The sequence below is a fragment of the Stegodyphus dumicola genome, chromosome 6 (assembly GCF_044657685.1).
Source record: "Stegodyphus dumicola isolate Sdum_Otavi_A_Nest chromosome 6, ASM4465768v1".
Lineage (NCBI taxonomy): Eukaryota > Metazoa > Arthropoda > Arachnida > Araneae > Eresidae > Stegodyphus > Stegodyphus dumicola.
Genome location: NC_140773.1, coordinates 104,378,328 through 104,397,356, shown reverse-complemented (window position 1 = coordinate 104,397,356; position 19,029 = coordinate 104,378,328). Strand labels below are relative to the sequence as shown.

Below are 19,029 nucleotides of genomic sequence, written 5' to 3'. Positions count from 1 at the left end.
ATTCGTCTTCGGATCGTACAAGAATACTCATGTCTTAATATCTATAACAATAGTCTTCAAGGAAGCCTGAAATTTTTTTCACTGGCAGCGGTTATGGTTAGATCGTCTCAATATGTATTGGTAAAGAAACTCGTTAAAGTAACGTATATTCTAATGCAACAAGATCAAGTAATTAGGTCTGTTTATACTCACAGCCTGGAATAGATATTTCGAATAAATTTACAATAACAAAAGAGCATTTTTGTGACTTTTTCTTCTCAGTATAAGCTCTAATGCATATGGGAAATTTATTTCCCTGTCGTGTCGTGTCCTAATTGAAATAAAAAATTAATCACACATATTAAATCTTGAGGCGCAGGCATGTTATGTGCTCATATACAGAAACTTGATACATTTATAATTTGTATGACTTTGTTTAAAGCATACGTAATGCTTTCACCGATTGCTCTGTTTTATCGCTATCTGTATCACATTGTTACTTGTGACACCACAGGACTTACATACAAATATTTTATTTATTTGTTATTGCTTTCGTTTGACGGTTTCTTATTTTTTTTTTAACCTGATAAGTCATTTTTGTTTATTGTCAGTTTCCTGCCACTCTTTAAAGATATGTTTTAATATGTCTATCATCTTGAGATTCATTGTGTAAATTTAACGGTTTCATACTTTTGCTTTGTATCTTTTGCATTCCCCCCGGCCATTTAATTTCTTAATAATTTTATGATTTTATTCATTTATCATTGTATATTTACAGTATCAGTCTTTTCTTTGCTTGTCAACATGTAGAGACAATAGATTTTTTTGAAGCAGGAGACATGAAAAATGAGCAATGTCCTCGTCGGGACTCGAAGCATGGACCTCTTGAATACACGCTGAGGGTGCTGGCCATTGAAGGCATGCTAAAAAGGCGGGAGAAATACCTTATATATACTCCCCTTTTAAAGGGCGGCTAGCTATTATTTTAAAGGGCGGCTGGAACACTCGCCAAATCCTGGTGGTGGAGAATCATGAACCACAATCTTTTTTAGTTTGGGCGCCACTGTAGAGTCATGTAGAATTTTTGAAGCAGGCGTATTGAAAAATGAGCAATGTCCTCGCCGGGACTCGAACCAAAGACCTCTCGAATACACGCCGAGTGTGCTGGCCATTACATCATGAAGGCATGCTAAGAAGGCGGGAAAAATACCTTATAAATTTTATTGTTAGTTACGTTTAGTTTTTATTTATATCATGTATGATATAAATATATTATACGATTCTACGTCACCTTAAAATACCAAAGTATTAGAACTTTAAAGACAGTCAAATTGTCGTCTTATCTTATTTTTAAACTACAGAACTCACAAAATCAAGTAAAGGTTTAAAATAAATCTGGTTTTTAACATGTCAACCTAACGATTATCTAAAACTGAGAATTATAACAGAATCTTCTCAGCTAGCTAGAAGCGCAAAACAAAAGCTCAAGTCAAATTAAAATGTGAAATACAAATCAAGCTGAGACTAAATAACCCTGAGTATTAGCGATGCTAATGCCGTTTGCTAAAGCTAAAGCCGATAAATCAATTCAAGCAGCAGGGAGGTGTTATAACGGTTAGCAATGGTCGGCAAAGGCCACCTAAAGTTCTCTTTCAGACTCTGCGGGGGTGGGAAATGATAAAAGTAGAATTTATAATAAAGCCAAGACAATAAACATATTTACTAACCCTCCATCATATTAATTTTAGCTTTAAAGTCACTTTTGTTCTCATCAGCTTCCACCAAGATGCGATTTAGTAAACGCATATAAAAGAAGAGTGAAGTCTGAGAGAGAGCTGTCAGCAGCAACCTCTTAGCGTCGTATTATTTTTTGCAACTGTGTAAGTTGTAATTGGATGATACAATAAAAACGTTTATTTTTTTTTCGTCTGAGTTCATAGTTATTGCATTGGAAGTAACTTGAGTGTCTACAAGAAACCAGACATTGAGTTTAGCTTTATTACGTTTTCCGTATGAAACAATTGAGCCTATTAATACAAAATTATTATATATTTACTACCTTTTATTCACTACTCTTGGTTTAAATTTATACTAGTATTACTTTCAGCAATAAAATTATAAGTTGCGTTTTCGTTAAAGTTTCTTAGTTTTTTTTTTTTTTTTTTTTTTTTTTTTTTTTTGTAAGTTTATAAGGTTTAATTTGTATTTTTAGTATGAAGTTCATTTAATTCGTCAGTGAGAATATTTTAAGATACCTGAAATTCATCTCCTGGACAGAAATTATTCATAAATTATTTTAGTTTTTCATGTAATATATCGAATTCATTTGTTTTCAAACACTACTGTAATTTTGCATGTAATATATTGAGTTTACGTTTTTATTTGAAAATATGTGTAAGCACTGAGATGCTCACGCGAGGTTTATTTTAATTAACATATTATTTCTTATGTTAAAATCTACTCAGCATTTCTAGTGTTTCGTCTACACCGCCAGAATACGTAAATGAAGCGAGTTTTAAATAGGAGCGAGGATCTAAGAGAGAAAATTAGCAGCTATAGCTCATCCACAACTGTAGTACTCACAGCTACAGCACCATCTCCCATGGGCTATACCCACAGCTAGAACCCACCGTGGGCTTCAGCTGTGGGTGTATGCTCTTCTACTACTGTCTGCTTTTAGCTCTACTACTGCCGGCTAATAAATTGTTTCTGACGGAAATTAAATTAATAGCCATCGATAGCAGTGGCCGGCGTTTAGTCTTTAAATTAAACTTTGACTATGCATTCAATCATTCCATCTGACCAATCTCAAGCAGGGAAGTTAATTTTATTAATAATATTAGTTCTGTAACTACTAGCCGGAATTAGAATAAATTCTCTACTTGTTAAACTAACGCTATTTTTAGCTAAGTTCTGTTTCGCATAATTCATTCGGACGTCTAGAAGTTAGACAAGTATTCAAGTAGTAGTATGTATTAGTAGTATATTCAGTAACTCAAGATTGGATCTAATCTTACAATGAGACGGGAAAACAATTAATAAGAAAAGCCAGATGATTTTCTGTTACACTTATTGATTGCTCCTTTTCTCCATTATTTCATTTGCACCAGATTTTGGCTAAGTGTGGCTCATTTTTCTCCGAAATTTACATGTGAGTTGATTTCTATAATTTAATGAAATAGTTCTCTGTTTGCCGTTCCAGAATTCTCCTTTTTCATGCTCTGTATCATTCATTCTCTCTGTATTTCTTTATATCTCTATCTTTCGTTTCCTTATTTACTTAGTTCATAGTACTTCGTATTTTGCTTCCCGCATTCTTTTTGTTACTTGCCGCTTTACTTTAAGCCACTCACAGTTTCCTTATTTTATTTACTCAACATACATTTTTGCAAAGGCCTTAAGACTGTACAAATAGAGAGCGAAAAATACTGCATGGGACCTCAACTTTTATTGCTCTCTCCTGAAAGCAATCCAAGATCTATTAAAAAGAAATAAAAAAATTATTATTTTATTACTGACAAAGTCTAATTAATAAAACTTGAAACCTTTTTAAATATTTATGATTCTTTTAATATGGAATGATAACAATAATTTTAAGAAAATCTGAAGAGTAATTTTACTTAAAAATGTATCTTTGGCAAATTATAAAATGAAGAAATAGAAGTCCATAACTAAGCTGATTCTAGTTATTAATATTTATAAAATGTATAACTAATTTTACTCTAACTTTCTAATTATATATATATTTTTATAAAATTATTCTTGTTGATAAAAATATTGAAAAACTTAGGGAAAATATTGGTAGTAGTTAAATCAAATTTTCTTAATATATTATTAATTTAATATTACCTGGTGTTATATTTATGATAAGTGAACTAGAGTAAAAACTTAACTAGAAAATTAAATAAAAAAGTAAGTGAAAAAATCTTCATAAAAGATCAATGCAAGCTGTTAAAAATCAGAAGTTTGTGTGGGAACATCTTGGTCTACATATCCAGTACAAGGTCACATTATAACACCGATACAGTACAAGGGGAAAAAACAGGAAAATGTTTAGTAAAATTTCACGGAATCCTAAACGAAACAACAGGATAAATAAAAATGGAAGGAAAGATAATAGGGATAAAAGGGTGCTAATAAATAATCCTAAATAGTTAAAATAGTAAATACATGAAAAAATCAGAAAATAAAACGAAAAATTCATTTTCTCGCTCTTCGTTTTAGCGCCGGGAGAAATACCTTATATATTCCACCTTTTAAAGGGCGAATGGATTTTTTAAGGGACCCAGTTGCCAAATCCTGGGTTTGGAGAATCATCATCCACAACCCTTTTATCTCGGACGCCACTGTAAAGACATTAGGATATTTTTCAAATAGGAAGAAGTGAAAAATGAGCAACGCCCTCACCGGGAATCAAACATGGAGCTCTGGAATACGCACCCAGCGTGCAGACCACTACACTACGAAGGCATGCTAAGACGGAGGGAGAAATACCTCATATACTCCGCCCTTTAAAGGACAACTATTTTTGAAACAGGAAGAAGTGAAAAATGAGCAATGGCCTCGCCGGGAATCGAACGACAGACCTCTGGAACACGCACCCAGCGTGCAGACTACTGCACTACGAAGGCATGCTAAGAAGGCGGGAGCAAAACCTTATAAAGTAATACACTAATTTATTTTAAAACGTTAAGCGTTTTAATTAAATTTGCGTTTTATTCTGTGATTCAATTTTTTCTCAGAAATGAAACAAAAAAGTACCAAAAAATTAAAGAACATTTGGATCACTTGTAGAGTGATTCGTCTCTTTCCTATTCTGCAGTGATATATAAAGAAAAACAAATTTCGGATTTGTCGAGTATCCGAAAAGATGTATTTTGTGAAGGTCAGTCAATATTGAGTGACAGAACATTAAATGTTTGTGATACAGCAACAACATTGGATCTATCTAAAACTGTTTTTACGCATTCCTCACGAACACTTCACATGAGCATGGATCTATATCTAAAACTGTTTTGAGAATTCCGCACGAGCACTTTACATGAGCAAAATTTCTGCAAGATGGGTACGCCGACTTCTTTGAGCAATTCAAAATTAGCAGTGTTATTCAGAAACAATATGGCTTTAAGAAGCTTGAGTACCCCACACAGCCCAGATTTAGCTTCAAGTAATTATTAGCTGTTTCCTAAACTAACATATGACCTTCGTGGAAAGATGATGGCATGAAAAGAAGAGTTGTGGAATATTTTGAGGACAAACTTTCAGATAACGTTTTCAGGGACAAAGAGCTGCTCATTAAATGACGTAAAATCTGTGTCAAGTAAACGTTACTGAAAAACGAAGTGCTAAAATTTTTATATTCCTTTTAACAGTGTATCAGACCGAAAAAGACCCTTTGGATCTATCTTCGTATGTTTATATTCCAGTCTTTTCACCGAATGGTGACTAATGTGTCTGTTCAGTTAAAAATCTCTCCAGCAATATGTGTAACTGCTCCAGAAATTACTCCAAACGAAACCAAATGTACAGTTCCGAGCAAATGAAATATGAATACAAGAAGACAAAAAATATCGAACTCTGCGTCTTGTTCAATTACACACTTAACACAACAAATTAAGCGAAACATTGAAAATATGATATATATTTTACTTTTAAACATCTTTATTTAGCCTCCCATTGCTGCTCGTATAAACTTTTACGTGATAAGTCTGTTTCGGAAACAGTAGGCAGCTGCGTCACCGTCCATATTTACTTGCAGACTTTAGAAATATTGTTACAGCGAATTAAGGGAAATAAGACGTATATTTCAAATTAAAAGAGTGATAGTAGATATTTATTGATGTCAGTAACATGATGTTTTTTAGAAAAATTTAGACTATTCAGCCCAATATGTAAGCGCAAAGAGCGCAAATTAGCTTCAACAATAAATGTCAATGTTAGAAAATAATATATACTAGCGGACAAGCCCGACAAATAAGCGGGTTACGGTAAAATCAATGTTTTATTAGTTCTCTGTATTGAAAAACTGAAAATAAAATTAACTATTAATTTAATGTACTGTATACAAAGTTGCTAGCTGCGACCAAAGCAAAATTTGTAAGTTCTATGAATACCTGAAAAGAAAGTTCATAAAAACATTTCAGTATGAATGATATCAGTCCATTCTTTCCAAGAAACAACCAGTTCGTAAAAAAATTTTTTGTTGCCAAACCAGGAAACAAAAACTTCGGACACTTTAGGTTAATACGCATACAAATGACGTCATGATTTAACTTTAATGTAATATAACAACTTTTTTCTCAAAAAAAAAAAAAAAAAAAAAAAGAGTTAACGTGGCAATAACATACCATATCAATTATCTTAATCCGAAAAAGTTGCCAACAGCAGTTATTTACTTAAAATGCTGATATTAACGAAAATTTTCAACATACAATGAGCCCGCCAGCAGACGAGCAGTCTCTGAACACTGGTAGTTCGGTCCGAGGTTCGAATCCCGCGAACGGGTTGGCTGCATAGGCGTAACGTTTATACGAGCCAGTTTACCTTAGAAATTCCTCCACGAAGGCATTCCTTCTCTTAGTCAGATAGCCCTCGAGGCTTTCCCATAATCACACACACGACCTACAGTGACGTCACATGCATTCGCGCGCTTTTCTCAACGTCAGAATATCGCATTATGGAATAATAATATATATTTAATATTTGGAAATGCTACTTTTATTTCATATTTTGCAAAACTTATAAATTTTTATTTATAAACTCTACGATTTGAAAGCGAGCAGTAGATTTTTATCTCCAGCGAGCGAGACTGCTGCCATTCGGAAAAAAGAGTGCGAAAATTAACATTTTCAGATTTTAATTCAGAGTAATTAATATCTCGTTTAAATATGAAGTCGTACGAAGATGAGACTAGTCGAAATGGCTTCCCACGAATGTTTGGAATCCGGGAGTACCTCTCTACAAATTTTAATAGGATAGATAAAGGGCCGTAAAAATCTGCATTTTTGAGAAAAAATTAACTTTATTAATTCTTCCCTTTGTTAAGCTATATTGTTTTATAACACAAAAATTATTTTAATGCTTCTTCGTGTGTCTCAAAATTGAAAGTTAATATTGTAATTTCTTTCCTAAAAGTGAATTTCTAATTTTTCGTAGCTAATTTGGTGCTCCTTCTAGTTATTCACCTGAGGCAAGTACCCCAACTTTCTTTATCATTGTTCCGGCTCTGGCAAAAAGGAGTGGCAAATACCACCTTGCATTTAGGTTTATGCACTGTGAAATCAGTGCTGCTGCATCGAGTGGTGACAAATGTTTTGGAATTCATAAAAGCACCGACAAGCAAAAGTTAAAGATGGCAAAATTTTAGACTTTAAAGGTGGTACCAGGCAATAGAATTTAGGGTATTGAATGGGCAACAAAATTGTTAGATTTTAAGGAGACACTAGGCAGTAGAATGTAGAAGGTGCAGAGATTCAAACGGGAAGCAAAATGTCGGCCCTGGGCTTATGCCTATTAATTTATGGCTAAATAGATTTTTAAGGTTTCTCAGTTCTATTTTAAATTTTTATTTGTTTATTTAATTTTTTTACTGTAACGATATGCTCAGCAATGATTGCAACAGAATCGATCACCTACTTTAATATAATGTAAAGAGATTTTTACTGAGTTACGAAGCACACTTTAATTTCATGATACAATTTTGAAAGAAAAAAATTCCAGAAAAATTCTTTTACTGATTTTTGAAAACATTTTATTTGTCGCATATTTTAAAGTTCTTTTCATTTGAGTGCAATTATAAAAAAATCATTTGAATAATGAAATTCTGCAGTTAGTCTGAGAAACATCATAATATCGATTGCATATAGTTAGGTCAAATTTACTAAAAGAAATTCATCCGGATCACTAGATTTTTCGAAGCCATGAAACATCTGCTATGCCTTCGCCGAGATTCCATTTGGTAGCTGGGCGTGCTCACGATAACACGCATCAGAGGAATGAAATAATTTCTTATATTCTCGTTACTAAAATAGCGACTAGATCTCGCACGTGGTCCCAATTGACTGAATCCACGTAATAACGAGTTATTATCTATCGCATTTTAATTCGGGCACCACTGTAGAGTTCGCTTTTCGACACCTGAAAACATGAAAAACTAATTGTGTCCTCTAACATTAGAGCCACGAAATTACCAATTGTTAGTTAAACGCACTAACCACTTACACCGCAGACGCATGTGCTGGTGAACATGCACAGGAGAAATTTTGCAATGTTTATAGAACTTTAATACAAAACTATCATATTATTTAAAAAAGCTCTAAATCTTATTGCATCCAGATATTGGAAAATCTGCATAGCATATGTTTTTGGACAATCTCCTGAATAATTTCTTTGCAAGGATTAAAAACTCAACCCTCCCACGAACCTCCCACGGAATATAAAATCTTTTACTTTCCAGCTAAAGGATTTTCTTCACTTAAGAAGAAAGAGAAAACTGATCTTCATCTCTTTCCCACTCACGTCCGCCTTCATTTCGTCGAAACATAAGACACACGGTGTAATGGCTTCTCCGAAGAGCCCACGTGATCACCCACCAGCAATCATAGCATACAGAAGCCCTCCCCCTTGGGGGTTTATACCCTCGGTCTTCTTCGTATAGCATACAATGAGCTAAAAGCGGTGCAATGCTTGTTTTCTCATCGCTTCTCTTATGAAAGTTTCTCATCTCCCGCAGGGGTCTACATAGACTCCACATCAACGCCCAGATATAGCGTAATGAATTCTAGCAAAAGTCGTAAGAGCGCTTTATGAGATCTTGGAGGATGTCCGAGAAGAGAAGCAAGCGGATAAGGGGATGGAAAATCGTAATGGATTCCTCCGTGCCCAGAAGAAACCCGTATGGTCATCAGTTGGGAAAACGAATTTGGACAGACTTTACCTGGATATCAACGCAATTCATGAACTGAGCGAAGTTTTCTGCTAATGCTTTGCGTTTAAAGTGGAGAATGAAATTTTCTTCACATTAAAAATTAATTATGCAAGGAAAAAGTATGAAGTTGTATATTTTGAACTCGCAGTTCAAATATTTGAAATTATAAGAGTTTAAGACAATGTAACTTAGTGAAGCTCTAATCTTTATTATACTTATCTAACTCACAAACTTGTGGAGGCAAAGACTGTAGTTGATATTATAACGCTCAATTTGTTATTAGCAACAATGCATAAAAAACAGGCGAAAATAAGCTAACATGTTTTAAAAACGGCTCCTAATATCATGCAAAACTGAATTACAATTGTAGTTTTCCGCTGCAGCTACTAGGAACTAGGTTACAAATTATAACTCTACATAACAAAAGCTACGTATCGTGAACCCTTTCAAGGCGGAAGGCGATCAACTAAAAATGTGAGAAGCATTTCTAAAAGCGTGAATAAGTTTAGGTATTATGTGTGATATTTGCAAGACACCAGTCGTCATGAAATACCAAAATCATCTCAATTATGTATTATCGTTTTAGAAAGCGTTTAGTTTTTAACCCTAGTGCGCCATTAGGCAAAGGGGATGTTATTAATTACCATTCGAATGTGGGATCAAGTCTCCTTGATTATTAATTAAATGCGCTGAAAAGTTAAAATAAGTAAGAGAGGATCAGAGAAACTTCTACAGTTAAATTCCTCGTTACTACTTGCTAATGCTGCTTCTTTTCTGCGACAATTGCGTTTTATTACACATACTAGTTAATTTTAAATATTTATGGTCAGAGTTCACTCAGGAAAAAGTATCAAAGGAAAGTTTCCCTTAAAACAAAATTTTAAAATATAACAAATTACCTAAATTTTAAAATTACTAAGTTATTTTGATATTAGATGAACATTTAAAGAGGAACAAAGGAATATTTTTGCTTTTCAATGGCAGAAAGATTAATGCTGCGTGCAGGGATAGTTCGTCACGGTTCTGTTTTCGTTTGCAAAATGGATAGTCTGACTCATTTTTGTAGTTTTTCTTATAGTAAATACAGGTCAGTTTCTGGGAGAATGTTTCCCATGAAACCATCCTTTCTATTAAGCAAATAACATTAGATTTTCCTCATATTCCAATCAGTAAATCCAATACGGAGAGGTATTTAAAATGCCAACTAATATCCAACGCAATTTTAAAACATGGCGATTTTTTTAACTATGTTGTAAAAATGTTATGAAATTATTATAAAAGTAATGGCCTAAAATTTTCTTGAATTATAAATTAAATTTAAGTCTTTTAGCAATTGCTGTATTTAAAAATTGTCTAAAAGTAACTTGTGTGTATTTGCTTTGCATATTTTACGCAAATTTATAGCATTATCATCCGAAAAACGATAAACAAATGCTGCATATATGTTGCAGGAGAAATAAAGCACACGCAAAGTAAATAACCGAACAGTCTTCACTGATCTTATTTTGAATAAAATATGTCTCTTTGTAGATATGTTTGATATAGATTAATTTATGATTTTGTTCGCTCTTTCTTTTCCCAAAGGACTACTCCAAAATATTGTTCTTTTTTTTTCGAAACAGGTAAATGTACGATTAAGTAAGATAGCAGTTTCTGCGTCTCGAAAAAAGAACTGATCTTTATAAAGGAATACTATTGTTGTTGTTATGACTAGCCTCGCTTGTTTTAATATCCGAACAAGCCCACAAAATTCAATGTGGCGAGGAAGCAAGATTGCGCCTACCGTTGGCAAGAGCTTGAGCACCATACAGGTGACATTAAGACTTTACACAGTTCCGCTCCCATTCCAGAAGGAGAACACCCCATGGGAGAAAGCCTTCGAGTATCTCCCACCATTCTTCCCCTACCACAACCTCTCGAGAGGACTTTTGGCTTCTCATATATTTAGAGAGCCGCATACCGCACATTCACTTATACACTTACATGCCTTTTCCGAGATTCGAATCCCGGGCCTTCGGCAGGGGCAGTAAGAGTCACTGACCGTTCTTCCGGCTGGGCGGCAAGGAATACTATAACAACTACATTTATAAAACGTAGTAAATAGTCCATTTTTGCATCGCTTTATACATATATCAAAATATTCCATGGGTTTCCTAATTTTATATCAGGAAGCCCATGGAATGTTTTCAAAGAAACTGCATAAATTTTCGTTAGTTATAATACTATTGATTCCAACTAGACTGGGGGAATTAGGGCCTTTTAAAAATGCATAACATTTTGCATATCCCTCCTTAATGGAAAACTTATCAGGTTCTATGTTCCGCCTTACTTTCTTTGGGAACATGCAAAGACCCTGACTCGGAACAGGGAGCTTACTAAAGCTATGTTCAATAAATGTGGAAGGTAGACAAGATACACAGGAAGGGTATACGAAACCCTTTATTTTTCACTCTTTACAATAATTTCCGTACTTCGGAATACAGAGACCAACTACTTGTGGTCTGAACGTAAGAATATAAAAATATTTAACTAAACTCTAACTTAACTTTGGAATAATAAACAAGGGCCTACGTGGAAGATTGGCCGTATATTAACAGGAAGCCGTATGTAGTACAGAGAACTATTAACACTACAATACGTTTAAAATTATCACGAGGATTAAACCTCTGGCCTGGAAGGCAACCAGCAACCGAGTAAAACTGCTAAGGTAAGCGGCCTGCTTCGACTAACTCCTTCCTCTCTCTCGCTTGGCAAAAAGCCACAACTTAAGTACTTGGCGTTCGCCAGACAAACTTTGCATAAATACTTTAACGCTTATAATTCTGGCCGGAAGTAGAAAATAAGAAGTGATAGTAAAGATTTAAAATAAAAATAAACGTTAGTAAAACTTAAGATCCTTACATACTTCCCGCCAGAGTTAATTAGTTTGAAACTGAGGTCTAAAACGACCTTGTTGAAAACTTTTAGCTCTAGAATCTAACGCGAGGCCAATCTTTTACAAACATTTCTCACTAGAACCTAGAAATTAAAAAAAATTTTGTTTTTACAATATCAGCTCCGTGGACAACCAATTTTTCATCTGTACTGCATCTAAACAGGAGATTTTATTCAAATCTGGTTCCTTCCAGAGATCTGGAAGGAAAACTAGTTTAATGAAATGTTACACAATGAAATGGCAAGTAACATGAATATTTATATTTCTCTTAACATTCTTATTTCATTCATGACTTTATTTTAAATATCTCTCCCCGTGCTCTCTGACATGTGTTGTAAAAGAAAACACCAAACACGAATGTGTTTATGTATACGTGTTCAACACTGCCGCCTACAATCAAAACACTAAAGTGTTAAAATTCTACATAACAAGACCTCGTAACACACCCTATCTTCAACTCTAAACCCTGAGGTACTATTCTGAAAGTGGCTAACTCTGAAGTGAGAGCGTCAGAGAGCCTAACTACATTCATTCAACCTTTAACACATATTCACCATAATTTGGTCTTTTTACAGTCACACGAATAAGTTTAAAATTTTTTTGGCATTTCTTTCACTTTTACCATATCACAGTATTTCTTAACATTTAAAATAACAGTTCACATTGTATATAAGAACATATTAACATGCCGTTTAATTTTACGCATTTTAAAACATACATTAGTAGTACATTGTTAACTTCTATTCTTTTCCAAGCAAGTGCCAATTCTTCTACATTGAAATACTACATTTCAAAAGTCTTTCAGACTAAAACTTCTTTCTTGCCAGAATGTTTTAAATAAAATTTATACAATAAATTTTACAATATTCAAGTATTTACACATTCCTATTATACATCAACTTTAGTTTTACTCGCGAGTAATTGAAAAACATAATACCAAAATAGGTAACAACTCATTTCTCGCCTCTTTGGCGATAAAGGTAGACCTCACATGAGGTAAAACTTCTTGAAATCTGCCACTTGCAGTAAGAATGAAAGATTAACTTAAGTTTGCAAAGTAACATAAAATTTTACTTATCTTTGTGATATTCGGACATTCTTTTCTCAGCCCAGTCCTGGAAGGTAGCGAAGATTCTATTTTGATTTATCCTCCTTCTTGTGCTTCCTCTAGAAGCTTTCTTTTTCCTCCAGTTCGGTCACCCTTGAATACCTTCTTTTTCGCCTCTGCCTGTGGTCTTGGCCGTTTGATGGCAGCTGGTCTTGGCGGAACCGGGACACTTCTCTCTCGTTCCTGCTTGGACCTCGTTGCTGGCCGTTCAAATTTTTCTTGTATCTTTCCCTTCGCCGCTGGTGGCCATTCCGCAGTTCGGCGACACTTGCTGCGGAGAGTCCTGTCCGATGAGTAGATCTTCCGTTTGGGAGCCGGGTTATAGTTGCCTTTATTTCTCCTGGCTTTCTTTGCATTCGTCGTACTTCTCCCTTCTTCATTCTGGGGGTGTTCGTGAGCTCTCTTTTCTGGACGGTGGAACGGCTTCTTTTTCTTGTTACCTTCAATTTTTCCGCGGGGAAACTTTCTTTTCACTTGCTCCTGCCTCTTAATGGCTTGCCCTTGTACTTGTCGTTGTTCCACCTCTGGAGCTTGTGCCTGCGGTGTCTGCCGTGCCGGATCCTGCAAAAGATCTGTAAATATTTGCATTTTATTACGATCATAGTAGGGTTTGATTTGATCAATGTTTGCGGAGCATGTTTCACCATTCCTGGCTTTTAACACCACTACAGCGTTAGTTATTTTTTCTATGACATATGGTCCTTCAAATTGTGGAAAAAATTTGGCGGTTTTATCTTCTGGTGCTGAAGAAAGTGAATTCTTAATTCTTAATACTTCATCTCCTACTTTATAAGTTACTCCCCGTCGTTTCAAATCGTAGTAAAGTTTTTGTTTTCTCTGTGCTACTTCAGTATTCTTTTTTGCTTCTTTAATTAATTTTTCTATATCACCCATTTTAAATTCTGGGGCTCTTTGTTGCACATAAAATAATTTATCTAACGGCGTTATAATCGTTCTGCCTAAAAATAACTCAGCAGGAGTTTTGCCCATTGTATCATGTTTTGCGGTCCTAAGGGCGAAAGCAAATTCATTGACATAGTTATCCCAGCTTTTACGAAAATTTTTAACATAACTACGGATAATTTTCACTATATTTCTACTGGCCCGTTCCGCTATATTTGATTGCGGCCGATACGGGAACATTTTTAAATGACGTATGCCCAGTTTTTGGCACATGTCTTCAAATATATTACTTACAAATTGAGGACCATTATCCGATATAACTTTTAGGGGCGCCCCGTATTTTAAAATATATTTATTTAAAAAAGAATCAGTTTCGCGGAGGCTCGTTTTAAGGAACAATTTCGGTCCACTTACTAAAATGATCAACCATAACAAGGAGATAGCGACTTTTATTTAACTGACCTTTTTGGGAAAGGGCCCAATAAATCGATGCCAATTATTTCATTTGGAAATTCGGATTTAATACTATTTAGAAACCCGGCCGGGCGGAAATTAATATAATTAACTGCTTGACATGTTGGGCAGGACTGGACATACGCCCTTGTTAACTTTTGCAGTTCAGGAAAATAGACTGCCTCGCGTACGCGTTGGATTGTTTTTCGAATACCAGCATGAGAAGCTAAAGGGCTGTCATGCAACTCCTGCAGGATATTTAATCTAAGACTAGCTGGGATAACAGGTCGAAATTCGTTGTTGGAATTTGTAGTTTTTGTATAAAATAATAGACCATCTATTAGTTCGTAATGGGCCTCCCTATTTCTTATCGCCACAATATCTTGGTGGCTAAAATTTTCAGGATCCTTTAAATACTCATAAATGCATCCAAACTCAGGATCCTTACCCAGTTCGGTTATTACAGTTTCTCGGGAATTTACTGTACATGCTGTGAGCATTGCCACCTTTACAGTATTACCTTCTTCATCTATTTTAATTCTGGATAGGGCATCTGCTACGATATTTTCCTTTCCGGGGGTATGCTTGATTACCAGATTATATTCTTGTAGCTTGAGTGCCCATCTTATTAACCTTGGGGATAAGTTTTTGCCTGAGTACAATCTAGTTACCGCCGCATGATCAGAATACACTGTTATTGGCGTCTTTCCAAAATAGACTCGGAACTTTTGCACTGCTAACAGAACTGCAAGTGCCTCTCTCTCAGTCGCGGAATAATTTCTTTGTGTTTGATTTAAAGTTCGACTAAAAAATGGTCACGGGCTGCTGATTTTGCAAAAGTACCGCTCCTACCGCATAATCCGAAGCATCCGCTGAAATTTCTAAATTCTCATCCTTAACAGGAAATTTCAACACAGGGGCTTGCGTTAATGCTTGCTTTAATTTTTCGAAAGCACTATTGGCTTCGGCCGTCCACGAGAATCTTGCCTTTTTCCTTTTTAATTTTAACAATGGTTCAGCAATAGCTGCAAAATCTTTTATAAAGGACCTATAATATGAAAAAGTCCTAGAAAAGAAGAGAGCTTCTTCGCCGTATTTGGTGGCGGATACTTTTGCACAGCGATTATTTTTGATTCGTCTGTCTCGATTCCTTTCTGAGATATTTTGTAACCTAAATATTTTAATTCAGGGGCTGCAAATTTGCACTTTTCGACATTAACATTAAGACCGGCCGCATTTAATAAAGAAAACACCTGTCTTAAATCCTGTACATGTTGGTCGAGATTATCACTAGTAATAATGATATCGTCTAAATAGATAAATGTGGACTTTCCAAGAACAGGCCTTAACACAATGTCCATACATCGATGAAATGTTGCCGGTGCCCCTGAAAGGCCAAACGGCATACGCAGGAATGCATAAGTGCCAGACTTGGTTATAAAAGCAGTATTAGGCACGTCCTCAGGTCTAACCCCTATTTGAAAATAACCAGTCGTTAAGTCTAAAGTCGTCATAAATTTGGTAGACGTTATGTTCCTTAATTTCTTCAATAATAGGTAACGGATATACCGGACATTTATTTATGAAGTTTAATTTACGGTAGTCAATCGCGAACCGCCACCTTTTTGTATGTGTTAATGGATAGTCATTATTTTTTTTACATAAAACCACCGGGCTAGCATAACTACTTGAGATGGGCGTTATGATCTTTTTACGTAGCATATCGCTGATGTGCCATTCTATAATTTTTTCTTTATTCTTATCATACCGGTATGCTTTGTGGCAAACTGGCATTGAATCTCCGGTGTCAATACTATGGTTAGTAACTTGAGTAAATCCTGGAAAATCACTAAATAACGAAGCAAATTCACTTACCACTTGTCGGATTCTTTGTTGCTCTACATTAGGCAGGTGGTCAAGGTTTAACATCGGCGGCTCCGATTTTTCTTCTCGAACTGGTTTCATCGTCAGCTTAAGGGACGCTTCATTAAAATCCAGCGTTGCTTGTGCCTCTGAAAGAAAATCTATTCCTAAGATAATATGTGCTTGCAGATTCTTTACTATAAAAAATATAACCTTTACTTGTTCGTCCTTGATACGGACGTATAGCGGTAATTTACCTATGCAATTACATCTTTTTCCTTGCGCAGCTAACACTGTCGTATTATCCGAATTATATATGCGATATTTACGAAAATACTTCCTAAAAAAATCTTCTGCCACACAGGAACACTGCGCGCCTGTATCCAGGAGTGCGGTGGCTGGGATATTATTCACCAACACTTCAATCTTCGGAAGAGTCAAATTTTTCACCATCACTGTATTTAACTTGAAGGAAGAGGGGTTTTCTTGGCCTTCGGATTTCCGCACCCTCCCGTCAGCAGAAATCCGTTTTAGTTTAAATCATTTTTCATTTCCATGCTTTCCTTCTTTTTCGACTGGCTTTGAGACTTTTTTCCTGGATTGCTATTGAACTGTCGACGTTCGCCGGCTGTTTTTGTATGCTCGGGTTTCCTTGCCCACTGATTCGCTTTGCTTCCGTAGCCGTGTGCTTGACTTTGCTGTGGTCTTGGCCCACCAAATTGGTTTCGTTGTTGATATTGGCGTCTTCTTTCAATGTCCGCCGTTCTTCTACTTTCAAACTGGATTGCTAGCTCAAATAACTTTTCCAGTGTAGTCGGATTCCTTAATTCAATAAAGTCTTGCACTTGGGAAACTAACATCGGCAAAATCACTTGAATTATCTCAGGATCCGGACGGTTTCCATACAAGAGTTTGAAGACGTGAATTTTTCTTAAAATAAAGGTGGAAAGATTTTCGATTCTTTGCTGATATATGCTGAAAAGTTCCGTTTCTAATTTCGCACACGATCCCTTACGACAGGGAAGGCTTTTACTAGGGCAGTCTTGAAATTTTCGTAAGTATAGGTGGGACTTCCTGCTTGTCCCAAGAGACTTCTGCCTATACATTTGAACCAATTAAGCGCTTGGCCCCTCAAAGCGCTGGTAGCTAAGGTAATTTTCTGAAACTCGTGCACGGGGTAGAGCATGAAGTGGTCATCTAGTTTTTCCAAAAAACTGGTAACCGGTGAGTTTCCATTAAATGTTGCTTCTGGTTTCATCGAAGCGCGCATGGTCTGGACGATGTAACCAAATCCTTCCAGAGCGGCAGCTGGCATTTCTGGATTCTGAGCCGCTTCTGCAGGCAGCACAGGTTCTTCTTGAAACTCGGCCATGGTTATTCTTCTTCGTTGGGCGCCACTATCAGGTTCAGTGTTTCTCCTTACTTTCTTTGGGAACATGCAAAGACCCTGACTCGGAACAGGGAGCTTACTAAAGCTATGTTCAATAAATGTGGAAGGTAGACAAGATACACAGGAAGGGTATACGAAACCCTTTATTTTTCACTCTTTACAATAATTTCCGTACTTCGGAATACAGAGACCAACTACTTGTGGTCTGAACGTAAGAATATAAAAATATTTAACTAAACTCTAACTTAACTTTGGAATAATAAACAAGGGCCTACGTGGAAGATTGGCCGTATATTAACAGGAAGCCGTATGTAGTACAGAGAACTATTAACACTACAATACGTTTAAAATTATCACGAGGATTAAACCTCTGGCCTGGAAGGCAACCAGCAACCGAGTAAAACTAACGAAGTTGCAGATACTCTCGCCAAGGAGGCCGCTTTTGGAATTGCTGCTGAACAAATTCACATACCTTGGTCGCATTCACATTTGAAATCTGCATTACGTCTCAAAGCAATCAGTAAGTGGCAAGAAGAATGGGATTATAGTACCACTGGTCGTCGTACTTATTACCATATTTCTTACGTTACACAAGATAGATGCTGTGGAAATCCCCATCTGACACGTTATATTTCAGGGCATGGCCCTTTTCCTCTTTATTTTGAGAGATTTAAAATAAGCGATTCCAGCTTTTGCACCTGCAGAGAGTTAGGCTCTCCGGAGCATTACCTTGAAAAATGCTCTCTTACAGAAGGCTTACATATCAGATTCCCTTCGCAAAATCGTCAAGCCTTTTGCAAATTTCTAATCAAGCAGAGGCACTTGATTAATAAAATTAACAAGGTTATGGAAAAGGTTAAAGGTCTTGGAATAGACCTGTGACAGGTGTAGCATTCATAGGCATAATGCATTGATGCAAAGAACATAATCTTCGTGGTAAACTCTGGTTTAATGCTACATTTATAAATTTTAGTGATATTCTTATAACTGACTGATCTAATGAAATGATCATTGTACTGTATCTTATGCACCCCCTATGAAAAACAATATGTTTACTTTGCTTATTATTTACCACAGTCTTAACGTACCCTTTCAAATAGTCACTCAGTACAAATTCTATCAAATTTTGTGTCTCTGAAATGTTAAAGTAAAATATTTCATAAGAAATTACTGTACCAGTGTAGTGTATTGTAGCAAATATGAGGGTACACCATTATTGGTTTTTGTTGTTCCAGAATGCTTACATTTGTATGAATGATACTTATGGCTGAATTTGTGAAGCACATTAAGTATGTACTTTTCAATGATCCTCACGACTTGATCCTGTATTTGTATGATCCTATATTCCACATTCTGCTCCTAATGTGTATGTGTATTATTTTGTATGGCATATTCTATGTATATATATATATATATATAACAGCGCATTATTTATTTACTTATTTTTATTTATTTATTTATTTATTTTATTT

General features: G+C 35.6%; 1 long non-coding RNA gene across 6 annotated transcripts in view; it reads right to left on the bottom strand.

The window, feature by feature from the left end:
- The window catches only part of LOC146996814 (uncharacterized), a 970,208-nt gene that overhangs the window by 410,751 nt on the left and 540,428 nt on the right, over window positions 1-19,029 (bottom strand). For 2 of the 6 annotated variants that reach the window (XR_015041687.1, XR_015041690.1), the window contains exon 4: window positions 2,119-3,457. The exons of the other annotated variants lie outside the window; for them this stretch is intronic. This is a non-coding gene — a long non-coding RNA (uncharacterized LOC146996814). Of the gene's footprint in view, window positions 1-2,118; window positions 3,458-19,029 lie in introns of those variants that run through there. 6 annotated transcript variants of the gene reach the window in all.